At 39.5% G+C, this 18,625-nt stretch overlaps 1 protein-coding gene and 1 long non-coding RNA gene across 8 annotated transcripts in view; one reads left to right on the top strand and one right to left on the bottom strand.

Annotated features, from left to right (window-relative positions):
* Positions 1–18,625, top strand: part of rbfox3a (RNA binding fox-1 homolog 3a) — a 585,838-nt gene that overhangs the window by 469,312 nt on the left and 97,901 nt on the right. The gene's annotated exons all lie outside the window — the stretch shown is intronic.
* On the bottom strand, positions 2,499–6,278 carry LOC133469720 (uncharacterized). The gene is made up of 2 exons (XR_009785770.1): positions 5,868–6,278; positions 2,499–2,838 (listed from the first exon to the last, which is right to left on the bottom strand). It is a non-coding gene; the product is annotated as an uncharacterized LOC133469720 (long non-coding RNA).

Here is an 18,625-nt window from a genome sequence, read left to right as displayed (position 1 = left end):
TTGCCGTTACACGTGACATGAATGATAATGAGTAGAGCTCCAAAGTTTGTGTGACTAAACTGAGCTGTTTCAGTTGTTGGGTGTGGCATGACATGTCAGTACAGTTTGGGATTGAAGACACCCAGTGGAAATGATGCATAGACCTAATACTCCTTGACTAATGTTGTATGGGTAGATGGGAGGCACAGACAATAACGCCTGTCCTGAGGCTTACCCGCAATTCCCTACTCTCTCTCTCTCTCTCTCTCTCTCTCTCTCTCTCTCTCTCTCTCTAGCTGGAGAGATTGATGGGAAAGCATTCTACCAAATCATATTTCTAAGACATACCAAAGTTGATGGTTTAGGGGAGAGGTTTGTCAAATTAGAGATTGAGAGACAGGATATAAGAAAGACACCCAGGGACAGAAAGCTAGCTTGGATACAAAAAGACAAGGATGAAGCAGCAAGAATGAACTCAGCGACCCTGCCTGTAAAAAAAATAAAATAAAATTGAACAAAAAAAAGAAAGAAGAGATGGTGGATGGACATTGCTGAAGAGAAACATGTTCGTTTGAAAGAAAATGGACATAAAACTTGACAAATGCAGTAACTTCTGAATGCTTGCCAAACAAGCATGATCCAGTATTTTACCATGATCCTGGAGCTTTTCTTTTATGACACATAAAGCTTGATATGGGGATTTATGTGCTTTGTAAAGCAATACCTCTTTTTATGACTTTCACAGTGGTATAAAATGTCAGACTACCTCTGGCAGTGATAGGAACACCACACTAACACACAAAAGTACACGAGTACAAAGGTTGATAATAATTGCAAATCAACAGAAACTTGCAGGGATGTTTTAAGGATGCAATTGTGGTGGGTAATGTTAGGTGTATTTCTTAGGTAGGTTTGGGTTGCTTCGTATAAAATACTAATGCATAACATATCTCCCATTACAGAATTCCTTCTCCCCAACCTCTACCTGAAACTCCATAGGGGTGTAATCTTTGACCTCTTCATAGCATGGATGATATACATCTCAACTGCTGGTCAGGGTATCTATTATGAATGAGAAGTACACCGTGGTGCTAGCATTTGTAATTGATGGGCTGGGCCCAAGGCGTGCCACACGCACACACACAGACATGCACACTGGGCTGTGAAGTAATGCGCTCAGTCATGTTTGTGGCTATAGCATAGCTGACATCGCCTGCACATTCAGCAGGGTGTGTTCTATTTGTGACTTGCCCACCAAAAAATAAAAAAGGGATTGGGAAAGAACCTGGAAGAGCGAGAAAAAGGAGAGGGGAGGACGACTGATGAAATGTGTTCGCTATAGATCATCTGTATAATATCATGGGCCTGCTTGTGGAGTAATTCACTGCTGAGAAGCAGCAGAGGCAATGCTTTGCCAGGCAAATCAGCTCATGTTATTAGTCCTCATACTTATTATGGTCAGGTTGCTATCTTGCGTACCAAGAGTTAGTATACGTACCAACTGTTACACCCTTAAAACTGCTGGGTTAACAATTAACCCAAAATGGGTAATTTGGGTAACCCAATGTGTTCCTAAAGTTGGACCACTCCAGCCACTTGTTCTATTTGACCAGCTGGGCTGGGTTATGGTTGTGACTCTTCGAGTTGAGTTGGGATATAGAATATAGTTTGGGTATACCCCAAAATGGGTTGAATGCAACTTTGCTGTAATGTGATATATGGTTTGATTGTTTAATTGGTGTGCTGCTTGAAAGCTCCCAGTAGGGTGCATGTGGAGGCCACGGGGAACATCTGTCGGCGACAAAGGATTCCCGTAAACTTTATGAGAAGCGAGACGTGTGGAGACAGCGTCTGGCACCAGCGGCAAACGGCCATCATTCTGCATAGCAACGACGACGTCAACGGACCCTGGACCAATCAAACGAAGACAATTCCACACTTCCTCTTTGAAACATTGTATAAGTCTGGGGCAGGAACAGATCTCTGCTAAGGTTAAGATAGGGGTAGCTGCGGACCCAGAGCTCTGAAATATGCATAGACTCCTCTGTCAGGAATAAATTGGTTGGCTTTTAACACGTCGTTATAATCGTAGTTCTTTCACCAAAACGAACACGCATCAAGCGTTAATAGGTGCTTTTAAAACACAGGTTCCTTTAGCTGCTAGGTTGAATGTGACTTTTCTGTTGGGTCGAATGTGGCTTTGCTGTTGGGTAAATCCAATGTGACCAAAAATGTGGTCTAAAATATAAGTAATTATAATAAATTGCAATTAAATGAAATTAATAATCAAATATTGTATTAATTTTAATTGAATTCGTCAATGCAATGAATTTGAATTTGATATACAGTAATATTATATACAGTAATGACACTCTTAGCAAGACAAAGCGCTTGACTCTTGGCTTATTGTTCAGATTAGTGGAACATTAAGAGAAAGTAGTGTCACGGCATGCATCGTAACTGTAGTTGTGCAAGCGGTGTAGCTTCCCTGCCAAAGAACCAGGCTTATATTGTCAAGGTCAGTGTAGAAGAAGAAGAATCACCTTTATTGTCAAGAACATGCATGGATGCACAAAAAAAATTGTTCTCTGCATTTTACCCATCACAGTGAACACACACACTTGTTAGTAGAACACACTGGAGCAGGGGGCAGGGTGTAGCTGAAGCACCTGGGGAGCAGTTTGGAGTATCAGTGTCTTGCTCCAGGACACCACAGCCGTGAGTCCGTGGGATGTTGGCAGATGGTCCGGTCTGGGTCTTGAACCTAGGTCCCCCACGGTGGCAAGCGATGATCTTAACCATTGGGCCACAGCTACAGGCTTCTCAATCCACTGCTATGACTACACATCACCAGTACTCCTATTCATTAATGAAAGGCAAAAAAAGAAAATATTTGAAAGCCTTTGAGAAGAAGCCTTGCAGTTTAAAGATTTGCATTATAGAGTTTCTGTGATTCTTCATCGTCTGATCTGAAAACATTCATACAAACACCATAACTGGGGTTGTTGGTAGAGGTATAGCCAAGCATAGTAGTGCACAATGTTTTTAAACACAACCTCAAGTTGGACCGATTGACTCTGAAACCAGTAGAAAAAAACATTGTACCACACATATAACATGTTATAGTTATTGTGAGAGACACAAAATAGTACGTGCTATGATAGAAGAATGGGGGAAAATAGAGGTCTCTCTTGTAAGCACTGGGTTAGCTGGAGGACAAAGAGAAAATGTCCTCATTCATTTTGATTCCCTCCATTGCATTAACCCCGTCAGTCTACCTTCATCCACTCGTTCTCAATTTAACCACTTCATGTAATCTGTTTCCTATGATGGGCAAATAGGTTGATTTAATCCTTGAATGCCTCCTTCAGTTCCAAGCCATGTGACCCTTGACCACATCTGTAACCCAGAGCCCAGTTTGTCTCTTCTCATGACCTTAGTAAGGTCATGAAATGTGACCTCTGGGCTGAAAAGAAGTCGTCAGGGTAGAACCATAAATGGCGGTGGCCATGGATAGAAATCAAATAAAGATGAGCAGCACTCTCGGAATTTCTTTGATTGAGGTGCTTTTTTTGTATGGTAATGGGGATATGCTTTATTTCTTAGCGTGGTATTTATTACATTTAGCAGATCTTGTTTTCTTGTCTGAGGTCCTATTTCTTGCTATAACCTAACCTTGTCAGCTAATATTTCAGACAATTTAGCATATTTGCGCTTTCTAAACGTTTCAATGAAAGCAGATGTTTTTTGTTTGTTTTTTTTTTGGGGGGGGGGGGGATTATTCAAATATGTAATCATTTTTGTTTGGTGTTAAATACAAACGAGTATAACATATCAAACGGGAAACCAATTTCACTTCGAGTCAAGTTTTGTTTCACCAGTGTCGAGCAAGGGAAATGGCCCAAAAATGGAGAAGTAAAAAATAAAACATGCCAGTGCATGTTCTGCCCTTTAAAATAAAATACAGTCACTGCAGATCTGGTAATTAGCTCCTGTGAGGACAAGGTTGAAGATGGTTGGATTTATAAGGTTATTGTAGGGTGTGAACATAAAAAACATATTGGTTAGTCTCTGGGGCGGCACGGTGGTCGACTGGTTAGAGCGTCTGCCTCACAGTTCGTCTGCCTCACAGTTCTGAGGACCGGGATTCAATCCCGTGTGGAGTTTGCATGTTCTCCCCGTGCCTGCGTGGGCTTTCTCCGGGCACTCCGGTTTCCTCCCACATCCCAAAAACATGCATGGTAGGTTGATTGAAATTGTAAATTGTAAAAAAAGGCTCAGACACTAGCCATGAATAAACATGCTTGGGTCTGCTCTCAGAACTTGAACTATAGCATGACGTACCCTGTACTACAGTCAATTGTATATAATTCACTTTACAGGACCTTCATCGCTGTGGATTTGAGATATCCTGCGGCAAATGTTTCACAAACTCTTTCCAATTCACACTGTATACTGCTGGGTCCGCTTTTATAATTGCACTTCATTTTTTTATACGCACCTGTATAAAAAAAAAATGTTTCCTTATTTTTATCCTATGCCTTCTAAAATGCTACAAAATAATCTTGAGTGGACATTGCGATCAGAAAAGTAAGTAAACAAAGCCAATGTCTTCTTTCATTCTGCCACTGAGCTATGATTTGATGCATACTGCAACCCGCTGACACTCTATAAAGAATGGAAAGTCTTATTAGACTTGAGAAATTCACCCCGTCCTTTGGACATACCGATGTGTGAAATGGATAGCATAAAGACAAATGTATTCCATACTAGACTTCAATATGAACTGAAGAGCATGACAATCTCATTAAAAGTAAGCAAAAAGACTGTTGTTTCTGCAATGACAGACAAACGCAATCATCTCAAGTGAATCAGTTGTTGTGACGAGGCAATGCACTGGATATAATAGATCCATTTATGTTGATGCACCTAATGTAGCTTGAGAGGTTTCATATGGAGAAATGCCTGTCAGAGAGAGATACACAGAAAGACAGAGAGAGAGAAAGAGACTAACTGGAGAAACCAAGTGAGATGACGTGCATATGCATGCGCAGCGGGAGAGAGAGATCAATGGAGAGATACCCAGTAGTTGAAAGAGCATGTCTCTCTATGCTGTAATTCACATGTATAATTTATCTGGCACAACATGGAACAGAAGCGCGAGCCAGAGTGCACTTCAGAGGAAAGATAACTTGTTCTTCTTCTTGCCAGGAGGATGGGGAGATGTGTGGAGGTAAAAAGAGGTGACAAAACCGTAGTGGGAATCACAAGAGAGATTTTATGGGGTAAAAGACTGTCTGAACACAAAGGCGAGGCAAAGCGGGAGAGTAAAACAAAGAAATATGGGATCGTTTGGATCTTAGCTTTTCCTCTAAGCAATTTGCAAATTATTGAATATGGTCTAAATTAGATACATTTAGTCAAAAAGAAGCTCTCACAGATGAAGATTTTTTTTTCAGAAAGAAGATTGGCTGGCGGCCAGTTCAGGGTGATAGCACACCCGTGACCCTAGTGAGGATCAGCGGTACAGAAAATGGACGGATGGATGGGAGATACACTTTGTCATAAGAGCAAAGCTCACAGTTTAAAACTGCATGCAGCCTTGCAAAACCACGAACTTATGTATAAGTTGCTTGATGGTCAATTTGTCTGCATCATAAAAAGGTTTATTAATTGTAAAAGCAATTAAAATAACATTTTAAAATTCTTAACCACCACTCAAGTGTAAAACCCAGTTAACTATGAATAGTAAGTGGTAAGTAGATAACTGTGATAGCAACTGGCTACACATGGTGAGGTGACACTGGTCTAATGGCTTTGAACGTGACTACTCCTCCATCACATACAGTAACTCCAGATGTAAATCATTGATGGTATAGTTCACTCACCTTCTGTGCAGGCAACATGGGTTCAGTTCCCACTCAGTGACGGTGCGAATCGTTGTCTATCTCTCTGTGTGCCTGCGGTTAATTAGTGACCAGTCTAGGGTGTATTCCACCTTTCAGCAGCTACCCTGAACAGGATAGGCAGTATAGAAAATGAATGGATGGAATATCTCATATATTTCAGGAATGTTCCCACTTCATTGTTGTCTTAATTCACAATTCACAGAGAGCAGGATGGGGAAACTCATACTTTGTTGTCTTTGTAGCAGAATCCCCAACCGCCACAGGGACTGGCAAACAAACGTGTTAAGGCAGAACTCATGGCCAGAGGCAGAAGCCTGGGCAAACAGCCACAGGAACAGCAAACTTGGTACGGCAGAACTCATGGTAGGGTGGATTCACGGGGTAGCGTTGCAGCGTCTTGCATGGACGGCTGTCAAACAATCTGACAATGAGTCATGAACGAAGCCTTAAGTAGGGGAATGTAGCTGACTGTGGCTGGCAGACTGTGATTGGCTGAGAGTTTGTGACGGCTGACTGTGGCACTCAGACTGTGATTGGCTTACAGATTGGCTGTCATGGTAGACTGTGATTGGCTGACAGACAATTTTTTGTCAAATACCAAACTGTATGATCTGAGGAGTGTTTGACTTTAGAGGTTCCACGATACGTTTTTCACTGGACAGCAATATGGACATCCCAAACCAAAATATAGTTGTTGCTATGAATGGATTTAGATCTGGGTTTGTTATACATGTTGCATCTTCCACTAAGTGGGTGATTTGTGGGCGGGGAAAATAACTGTGCACGAAAACAAACTTCCTTTTGAGGATGGAAGCACGTGATGAAGTGCGTGCTGAGAACATGGTGGATGATGCAGTCTGTTGATGTGGTCCACTGTGTACCGATTTGCTCAGCTGAAGTTGAACAAGATCTTAAAGAAAACTCATCAATTATGAATGTTTACAAGCTTTGAAGCGTTTACTTTCAACTTTGTTTCTCTTTTTGTCTCTGCTTAATGGGTCAGGGGTCTACATTTCGCAATTGAAAGGTTGCAAGTTTGATTTCCAATCCCCAAGTCTACTCTGAACCACCAACTGCTGCATCATCAGTTGCATGACCCTTTGACACAGTACCAGTTTTCATATAGCACTTAGTATTGGATCTCATCAGATTGTGCAAGTGGACGCAGTAATGTGGCTGGTGAGCATAAATGGATGGGGAGAGGGGCTTGCCTAGTCGTCTCATTTCACTTTAAACCAGAGGTTCCCCTTCCTAATCTCAAGATAGGGTGCAGTAGCATTTGCACACCCCATCTCTTGCATGCCCGTATGTGTGTGGTCTGGTTCTCTGTGTAGTGTGTAACAACAATATAGAGGAGAACTCAATTGAATTCCCCCCTCTAGGGACTCAAATTAGTGCACTATATTAACAACAACAAAAAAACAAAAAACCCATTACATATAGTTGCTACCTGAATAAATATTATAGTTTGGATTGGATGGCTTTACTGAAACTAAATACTGTACTTTGATTAAGAAAATGAGTGTGCATTTATCCTCTCTCTGGTCATTTATCACACGTGGATGGTTGTGTCTTGAGATGAATTAACGCTAATAAAAATGGATTCAACCAGTGAAATTAACACTAATAACAACACACACATATATGGGTCATTGTCATATCATTTTAACAATAACGGTAAAGACACTTGGAAAAAAAAAACAAGACAACTTCATAAAAATTGTGTGAGTTGTACAATGTACGTGTTTCACTTTAAACTTTGCGGATACAAGTGCATAAATGATCCTAACTACTCATTAAACCCATTACAACCTTGTCTTTATACAGGTACAATCTTAATAATGGTAAAGACATGCAATAATTCTGACACTTAGAAATTCATACATAGCACCATTTATTTTGCTGTCTCCTATTGTGTAAATGTAAAATGGTTGCCTAATCCTGGCACTAAAGCTCACAGATCCCACTGTTGTGTTGCAACATCATAATGGCAGAGACAGAATGTCAAAGAAGGACAATTTTTTTTAAAGAACCAAAAAAATGTAACTTTGAAGACACTAAGATGCATTTGCGTTATTTTTCATTGAAAATGCACATTAAGCAGTAGGGGAACCATCATATATATCCAAAAATGTAATTAGCATTTTTATAAAACATTGCAAATCGTGAAAGTTCATTTGGGACACATAACAGTAAATACATTTTAGCATTAAAGGTTTGCAAAATATTACTTTGGACTATGTTTTGTTCTTAGAAACAATTATTACAGTTTGAATGATAACAACTGCAAATAATTCAAGTACGCATATCAGTAAAATGAATGGAATTGAATTCAAAGGAAATTCAGTGGGATGTGTCGCGACCTTTATTGATCAAATTATATGAAAATGACCCATATACACGCACAAAATGGCACCACATTCCACTCTCCGGTGTGCTGATCCTATTTTTGCTATGGACCCACAGTTATGGGTTGTCTATGAAATCAATTCAATGAATATAATTTCATATCGCCTTAATTGCAACCCGGGAGATGCTGGGCACGGACCACCTACTGGTTGCCAAGCATAGCTGCAAATGTGTACAGCGAGAGCGTGTGCGAAAACAGCATTTTTACTTCAGTGCTTCAATATACAGTATGTGTCGTATCAAAGCAAGCATATTGCTTATTCTCTTTCACAGACTCGCATTATTATAACTGGTAAGAATGAAGTAATATCTGGAGGGTGGTGTAATTAGGGCCAATTCAATTGGACTCTGATACTTCATTATACAGCTGCCAACAACATCAGCAATTAATAGCCATATTTTCCCTCTTCATTTCGCTTTCATACCCATTAATGGTGTGGAATTAATGGAAATGGCTCTGAGTGGCCTCATTCACTGCTCGAGGCCAGCATTAGTGCTGCATGGTCTGTAAGAGTGTATGTGGATGTTGGAGCGCCTGTTTGTGAACTAATCCCCTGAAGCATCTTGATCACATTTTTATGATACAGAATGCCTTCCTACATAAAATGTGTTGCATTCCAGCATACAAACTGAAACATTCCAATGATGAGCTATCAAACTCATCAGCACAGGTTTGATGCATAGAAAACCTGCATAACAACTACTGTGTTACAGTGGTTTGTGTATTCCTTTATGAAATGGCGTTTGATTGACGCTTTCAGGGAGGTAGTCCTTGAATGATGTTTGTTTTTCTGGTTTTTTCCAGTGGTGTGGAGCAGTGTTTCCCAACCTTTATTGATCCAAGGCAGATATTTTACATGAAAATCACGAACAACGATGTTCCAAAAATATATACAGTATCCTGAAACAATGACAGTCTCATCTGATTGTAAATCAGTGTGTAGTATGTGCTTGTGGAAACAGAGGTTCATTGTACCTTCCGGCAACTCATGGAAAAGCAGTTAAATGTTCTGTCATTATCGTCTTGGGCAGAGATGAACAAAGATATATTATTTGTCGTAAATTAATCATATTTTTTGTCAAAATGAAATAGGATAATTTCTCGCAAGCACACCTGTTGATCTCATATCTCCCACAAGAATACGCAGCGGCAATGTGGTTGTAAGGTCGAGAGCTGTTTTTAAAAATGCCAATTTTGGAGGAAAATATCAAAAATCTAACTAATAAACAAACCAAACAGCGAGCCCATCTTGCAAACGTACCTTTATACAACTTTAACAGTGTGAATTAAAAGTAGCAACTAGTGTCATGGATTTTTGAATGCATCCGTCAGAATTGATATTTTGCTCCATAGCTGCAGTTTTATCGTAACTTCAAGGAGATGCAGGGTGGGAGTTGGTAAAAGTGCAGAGGTTAATGTGAAGACATTTGATTTGTTTGCCCAGCCAAGTCATTGTGGAAAAAGAAAAAGAAAAACCCATTGCAAAGTTGTAGAAGGTAATATCCCGAGGTAGCAGATGGCAGCAAAACGATGCATTTCCTGATGCAATATTTTAAAATACAGGCTTGCCTATATGCAGGGTTTGGCAGAATCAAAGAGTGAATTGCTTTTTGTAGCATTAAGTGACGACTTTACATTAGTAGGCACCCAAAAATGAAACCTGACTGTAAAGAATGCTGATTGTGCCAAGAGGAATGAAGAAGAGGAAAAAGAGAATGAACGAGACGGAGGTGAGCAGGAGACGAATGAGATGAAATGTGGGTGCTGATATTAGAGGAATGGCTCATACTGTCATACGACTTCTCACAAGCTTCCCGCCTCTCAGTGTGAGTGTGCTACTCCCCGTGGCCCACTGGTGACATGGCATTTAATAGACTCCATGCTGTGAAACAAACTACCTCAATTAATTCCTCCGACTCGGCCCTGGCCTTTCTCTCACTTCCACACCCTCGGGTATGTGTGAATGTGTGATTTAAGCCAGCTTTGTTTCCATCCTTTTGCCATCCCAACATGATCTACTTTTATCCATTAACCCATCGATTTCTCTTTGAAAAGATTTAGATGACTTTTTTTTTCTTTTTTTTTTTTTTAGTACAGGCTCTTTTACCTACATTAGCTGTCATGTTTAAGCAGTGTTTGGAGCTGTACAGTATGTAGAGTATGTCCTGGTGGCCGCTGCAGTGTTGTTTCACTATTGAGAATTATGGGAGTAATTGCTTCTTGGTCTCTGTCCGAAAAATATCAAAGAGCAGAAAGGGAGAACTTTCAGGCCGCACTCGTACAGTCTCTCAGAAGATATAGACATCATCCACAATGGCAATTTCTTTTTTGTAAATATAAGAGAACATTTAACCATTGCTTTTATCCCCATCAACAGATCTTCCATAACTGTTTAAGTGCAATTTTTAAGGAACATTTTGACATTATTAATGTCGATATATGTGTGAAAAATAAGGCCTTCACTGGTTGTTTTTTATTTATGTATTTATTTATTAATTTTTTTTGTATATAGTCTTGTCACATATGCCAGTTGTAAAGCTGGATAAATGCAGCATAAAAAGTAACAACTCATCATACACTTGGAAAAATAAGTTAAACACTATCAAAAATCACAATTATGCTCGGAAAGATTTAAGTTCTATGTTAACCAACCACACCACCCACCGCCAACCCCCCCCCCCCCCCCCCCCCCCCTGGAGTTTCTGGAGTTTAGATGTCACTGTCGTCATTTTGAGTTTCACAAAAGACATTATTTTTAGATCGTTTGGTATAATTTTACTCACAAACCATCTAAAGACTGAGGGCTCTATTTTCGTAGATGGCAGCTCTGTGGCAGCGCGCAAAAGCTCACTGCGTGTTTGCCAATTTGGCAGACTGCTCTGCTACAAGCTGGGTGTACCGGCGTAACGAGGCTATATCTTTTGACATGCGCCATTTGATGGCAGAAAGTCAGTCTGAACTTACACCTACACGTCTAACGCAGTTGGTAGACCGCTCCTCCAGTGCGATTTTGGTGAATTGGATCGGGGCAAGGGCAGACAGATTCTGAGGACTGCGGTCATTTGTGGTGGATGTCAGACATATTCCATTCATAAATATTTGAACAGCGGCAGCGCACACCACCCTTTTTTTTTAAATACGCCTTCAGCAAATGTCTGCCAAATTACGAAAACCTGGTGTAACACGCCTCCGCGCAGAGTTGCGCCGCGCGCCGCGCCTAATTAAAATTGGTCACAAATTTCGAGCCCTGAGACTCAAAGATGGAAGTTCACCTCCCAGTCCAGTTCACAGTCACCGTAAAAAGCTCTGACTGTGAGCATAAAGTGAAAATGTGAAACAGTGTGACACTTGCCAAATGCCACCCAACGAGAAGCAGACGTTATATCATCAGCCCGTCAGTCACTGACAGTTTAACTACTCGGAGCCACGTCTCTATATACTCCCTTTGCGTGGCTGATGTGTAGACTGCTGAAGCTGTAAATAAGGCAGGTCCAGTTGGGTTGACTGGTAGTATTTCTTCCCCTCTCTCCATGCAGTGATGGTTTCATTAAAGAGAAACTGCCTGCCAGGGCTAGCCTCCAGCTCGAAGGGCTAATCACGAGGCTGACCTTGGCTTGATCCTGGACTGTGGACCACTTGCCACACTTTGATATGCTGTGTATATTTGATATGATATGATAGTAACACGGGAATACAAATAGAGAAGGGCTTGGTTCATGCGTGAGCTGATCATAACTGGGTTAACACTTTGCATGAGTCTGGGGTCGAGGGTCATTTAATAGCAGGACAATAATACCAGTAGCAAAATAGCAAATATCAACCATAACGCCAATGCTAATGAAGAGGATGCAGAGAAGACCAACATTTCACATTGCGTGTCTGTCTTTGTCTTGAAACTTTGAACTATTTAAAAAAAAAAAAAATTGGTGACCTCAGATTTGTTTGGATTTTTCCCATTAGTAACTAACAAAAAACAATAAAACTTGAAAGAATCCATTCCAGGGTCAAACAGTCAGCATCATTAAACCCTTATTAACAGTACAGGCATTTTTTTTCCCTTCTTCATACAAGAGTAAAGAAACATTTAACATTGGTTAATAGATAGAAGTTAAAAGTTAAAAACAATAAAATGCATCTAGAAGCATATTTTTTGTCATGATGTGTATTTTTGTTTCGATTATTTTTCGTATTGTGTCATGTTTTGTCTTGTTTTCCTGTGTACCATGTTCATGTCTTTTCTTGCTCATTAGGTTCCGTTTCCACCTGTTCTCGTTAGCCCTGTTCTTTGTGCCTACTAATCAGCTCCTTTCAGCAACTCGTGTCTTGTCCAGGTGTGCCTTGTTGTCTCGTCTATTAGCTTGGATTTAGTTCCCTGGTTTCTTTCAGTCTGTGTCTGTTGATTGATTTTGCTGGGTTAGTCATATTAATCTAGTCATGTTGTGGTTCATTTTGTGTTTCTTTGTTACTTGAAACCTTGCTTTTCTGGACTTGGTGATTGTGTGTTTTTAATCTTTTACATAGCTTGTTGGCCTTTTTGTTTTTTAAATTAAATACCATTTCGAGACTCTTACAGTCCTGCCTTGCCTCCCTTCTTCCCTGCATTCGGGTCCTGCACCTTTTGCCTCAACACCACAAAAACCTGCAAACATTTCTCAATCAAATTTAGGTCCAATTATGACTAGGGCAGCTCACCTAAGTTACAGTAAATTGTATGTTTGTGCCAACTCAGAAACAACAACAAAATTGCCTGTCTTGCCTGAGTTTTTATGTAATAGTGTGAAATGGTTTGTTAGGGTTTTTTTTCTCCTAGTAGTAAACTAGCAATTAATTCAATTAATAATTTGGCCAAAAAATACAAACAGTAACAGTACTGCTTCACCAAGCTGTCCACCAGTATGCACTGCTAAAGAAGGTGACTAAGGGCTGACGGGGACACTATTTGCCTTATAACAAGCAAGTAAATAGTCAAAATGTTACTTTAATAATGAGCTTTTAAGTCATTCAATTTTTTCAAGAAGAGTAAGGAAGTAGTGTGGTTTGGAACTCTTCTCTCATCAAAATCCGAAAGTAATAGATGGAAGAGTGAATAAACTATCTCAGCTCTGTCAGAATTATTCATCAAAAATGTTCTTATCCTGATTAAATGAAATGCATTAAAGTTTATCATTTTACATCTAAGTGTCTTTATGTGTCACGTTGATTAGGAATGTGCTGTTGGAAAAGGTTATGTAAAGTTCTTAGGGTCTCAAAGGAAAAGTTCATAGAAATTGTGATAATCACCTCATTTTTGTTTCTTAATTTTTCACAAATAGCACAAGCAGCATGCATACTACATGGTGCTTTGCTGCTTTAGTATTGTAATGCACCTTTTATTAGTCATTCTTCTATATGTTTGTATAGTATAATTATTATTATTATTATTCATGCCTCGAACAACACTGGTAACTGCCCCTGGTGCTTAACAATGATGCCTTTTTAGCCGCGACATTGGCTTTGGCCTTGGTGCTAAAATACAACCCCAGTGCTTTCCCGGTCCATTATTATTATTATTATTATTATTGAAAATTAAAAAATGGCTGATTTTTGCAGATTTTTTTCTCTGCTGTATTCAAACAAATACTAAAGGACAAAGTATTGTATAACAGTCGAATGTCCTGCCTGTAATTCATATCTTTATCGTTGTAAGCGTTAAGGGACCAAATTTTAAAAAAAATGTAATTAATCGGCTGATTAATCGGTTATGGGAATTTTATTCTGTCAAATATAGGAAGCGGATAGCCTTAAAAAATCCATATCGGTCGGGCCCTAGTATTTAGTGTGACCTTCCCTTACACTACACTTTTTCACTCGGAAACATTCCTCAGACTATGCATGACGTTAACTATTATATGATACAGTGGTCCTCAAAGTGGTATGCGAAATAATCACTGCCCAAGTACAATTCAGTTGTATTCTACTTCTGAGTTGAATACATTTGATTTAAAGCTTGAAGAACTGTTTGTTTTTGAATATTTCTCTCAGTATTTTCTTTTAGGTAACCTTTTTTTGCAATACATTTAATAGAATGATAAGCGATATGGAAAATGGATGGATATTCAAGCAGTGTTAATGTTCAAACAACATAATATTACACTGGCTTACAAAAATAATAAATATAATTTTTTTTTAGGAATAAAACCGCTTTTGTGATGAACACTTAGACCTACTACACTACTATTTTAATGTTGGTCCTTATAGAGTGGTACTTGGAGAGTAGTAATATTTTTTGAGGTGGCACTTGGTGTAAAAATTTGGAAAACCACTGACCCAAAAAAAAATACATGCAATTAAAGAAAACAAATGACACAACAAAATTACCTACAGAAAATTGTATCACTATATTTTTTTATAGTTTTACTATGTCCAAAAAAAAAAAAGCTGCATTTAATATATCTTTTCCATTATGTTTATACATTTTGGGTTATTTTGGTTGTGATCAAATTTGGCTTAAAATGACTTAAAAAAAATAAATAAATAAAATTCGTCAAAATTACCTACCATTGGTAAGGATTAACTGTATAAAAATATAATTGTTTTCAACACACGCACACACACAAATGTATGTTGACAAATAGAGTTCAGGTCAAAGAGGAGCATGTGTAAGCACAGCACGCTAAAAGAGAGACACATGCACAGCAGCCTCAAATGAATTGGTTCACTTTTCCCTCTTCACCGTCTTTCTCCTACACTTGAAGTCAAGTGGCATTTCCATTTTAAAATTGCTTCCCAGTCCATTGTGAATAGAATCGAATTACACTGAAAAGCACTGATTGATTCTCTCAGAACACAATGGTTTTTATGGCGCAGACCTGCTGGCCCTCTTCTCTCTCCGCTACCTATTGAATTCAGTCAGTGTGCCCATTAGAGTGGTTTCACACTGGCTGAATGGGAGGAGTGTAAATATGTGCGTGTATGTGTGGAAGTAACTGTAAAACCACCCCACAGGCATTTTTTCGAGCATCTTATTTCGATAAAATGTTTAAGTATGTTTAAATGCTGACAGTGAATGTAGTCACATATATATTTTACATCTACATATATCATGTTTCTGTTTGATGTGCCCTACTTTCCCATGTATTTCCATATAGCTATAAATCAACTTCAACTTTTTCACTTGCACTAGATCCTGGGGCCTTGCTACTTTGTGGGATTTTCTGGAGCTTGTGTACACTATCACAAGTTCATCCACAAATATTTTATTTGAGTTGACCGGGAAAGCAGTGTTTTTTTGGTTGTTATTTTGCCAGCTGTATTCCGCACCAAGGGCAGAGCACATGTTGCTGTTAAAGAGGCAACAAGGGCAGGGTTTTTAAAAGGCATAAGAAATAATAATAATAATCATTGTTATTATTATTACTATCAATCCATCCACTTTGTTTACCGCTTATCCTATTATTATTATTATTATTGTTATATAAATGACAAGCCGTGAGTTTTTTCTTCATTTGTCTGTTGCAAGAGTAACAAAAAATGACGCGCTGCCTTACTTGTTAAGCTGTTAAAAAGCTACCCTAAAACCAAACTTCACTTGATTAGATTAGCTCCTTAAGAGCCTTGCTCAAGGAAGTCTGTTGGCCCGCATGAAATCCACTTGGGATAATGAATGTTTGATTTGTGACACCAGCGTCATACCACTTAGAAATGGTCGTGTTTTCTCTTTAAACACACTTATTTGCCCATTTATTGAACAAATTAGTCTAATCTAATTTACGCATTCATCTCTTCACCCATATATACAGTTTCCGTTTTACAGCAACATGCTCACTTATTTGTATGTCATGTTACGAGCACAACCGTCAAGGTTTTTTTCTTACAGACAAAATCCCAGCGATCTTATTACACACGCACACACACGCGCACACAGACGTGCACACACACAAACAGCATGTGACTTGCGGACTTGCTCATAAATGCATCCTGGTCATAGATGTGTAAGACTGTCAATCACACCAGTATTGAATTTTTTTTTAAAAAAAGGCTGCAAAACAAACCATACCATACTTCTCTAATCTCCACAGAGATCAGTCTTTCCTTTGCTTGTTCTCCTACCTCCTAATACACACAAACACAAACACACACATATACAGAAACACCATTCCCCTGGCTTCCAAATGTACTCTTTCCCCACTTTCATGTAGGTGGTGATCAATTTTACTGCAGATTTATAAGAAAATATAAATAAACAATCATACAGCTGTATAAAAGTGGCTTTGCTGACACCGAATGCATTGAAACATCCTGAAGGTTATTACCAGCAGGTCGGAGTGAAAACAAAAATGTGGTTCCATAATAAATGTTTGATGGCAAAAGTAGACGAGTGTAAGTAAAGTGTATATTGGAGGTGTATATGAAGGTGTGTGTCAAAGAGACATATTGAGAAAGGTTAAGGTTGGTTGATTTGTATCTTATTAAGATTGGTTCCTTTTTGTGCCTTTTCTGACAGATTTATGAACAAATAGCATCCATCCATCCATCCATCCATTTTCTGAGCCGCTTCTCCTCACTAGGGTCGCAGGCGTGCTGGAGCCTATCCCAGTTATCATTGGGCAGGAGGCGGGGTACACCCTGAACTGGTTGCCAGCCAATCACAGGGCACATACAAACAAACAACCATTCCCACTCACAGTCACACCTACGGGCAATTTATCCATCCATCCATTTTCTGAGCGGCTTCTCCTCACTAGGGTCGCGGGCGTGCTGGAGCCTATCCCAGCTGTCATCGGGCAGGAGGCGGGGTACACCCTGAACTGGTTGCCAGCCAATCGCAGGGCACATAGGAACAAACAACCATTCGCACTCACAGTCATGCCATACGGGCAATTTAGAGTCTCCAATTAATGCATGTTTTTGGGATGTGGGAGGAAACCGGAGTGCCCGGAGAAAACCCACGCAGACACGGGGAGAACATGCAAACTCCACACAGGCGGGGCTGGGAATTGAACCCCGGTCCTCAGAACTGTGAGGCTGACGCTCTAACCAGTCGGTCACCGTGCGATTAACATATTCACTGCCATTGACGGCTTTAGAAGTCAAATATCCATGTTAACTGGGAAGGCTGGCAGTGAATGAGTTAAATGAGCCTGATTGTCTGCGATTTTCTTACATTTAAAATGTGGGCACTGCTGCATATGAGAAGTCCTTCATATGCAGCAGTGCCTGCAATCTAGTCAGCCACCCACCAGGGCCTGAACGTATGGTTAAGACTAAGCTCCGGCACCACGCCCTGGGCCAACTTCAAAATAAAAATCTTAAATGGCATTGATGTCCAATGGAGTAATATATGAAGCTTTTATTTTGAAGTTGGCCCTCTCAGCACATTGGCGGAGAACTGGAATTTCACGGTAAGACTTACGGTAGTATTAACAATCGTAGTGGCTGCCTTGACTTCAACTTTTCGGCGGGCCTGACCACAATGAAAAAAAACCACTTTAAAGATTAATTTTGCTCTGAAAACTGTTACATATTTTTTGTTGAAAAGTAGCGGAATAAAACAAAAGTTTTTTTCACTAACATAAGGAATAATCGTGATTACAATATTGATCAAAATAATTGTGATTATTATTTGGGCCATAATCATGCAGCCCTAATATATACATTTAAATCTTTTTCAAGGTAAGTATGAGAAGGCTGGAATGTATGAATCATCTCACTTTGTTAATATACGGTTGTTCAAAAGTCCTAGGTCAGCAAGAGCCAGGGTCACAGTCATAATTTTTAAGTGGAGCGGGGGTACAAATTGGTCGAGTAAGCCAAGTTTTATAAGCAAATCATCATCATCATGCATGCAACTGTTACTCTCGCTAGCGGGAGTAAAAACACAAACAAAAAAAACAATGGCATTGAAGTACAACCCCAATTCCAATGAATGTGTTAAACAAATAAAAACAGAATACAATGATTTGCAAATCATGTTCAACCTATATTTAATTGAATACACTACAAAAACAAGATATTTAATGTTCAAACTGATAAACTTTGTTGTTTTTAGCAAATAATTGTGAACTTGGAATTTTATGGCTGCAACACGTTCCAAAAAAGGTGGGACAGGATCATGTTTACCACTGTGTTACATCACCTTTTCATTTAACAACATTCAATAAACGTTTGGGAACTGAGGATACTAATTGTTGAAGCTTTGTAGGTGGCATTCTTTCCCATTCTTGCTTGATGTACAACTTCAGCTGTTCAACAGTCCGGGTCTCCATTGTCGTATTTTTCACTTCATAATGCGCCACACATTTTCGGTGGGAGACAGGTCTGGACTGCAAGCAGGCCAGTCGAGTACCCG

The sequence above is a fragment of the Phyllopteryx taeniolatus genome, chromosome 19 (assembly GCF_024500385.1).
Source record: "Phyllopteryx taeniolatus isolate TA_2022b chromosome 19, UOR_Ptae_1.2, whole genome shotgun sequence".
Lineage (NCBI taxonomy): Eukaryota > Metazoa > Chordata > Actinopteri > Syngnathiformes > Syngnathidae > Phyllopteryx > Phyllopteryx taeniolatus.
The sequence above is the reverse complement of the archived record's forward strand: the minus strand, read 5'-3'. Positions and strand labels throughout refer to the sequence as shown.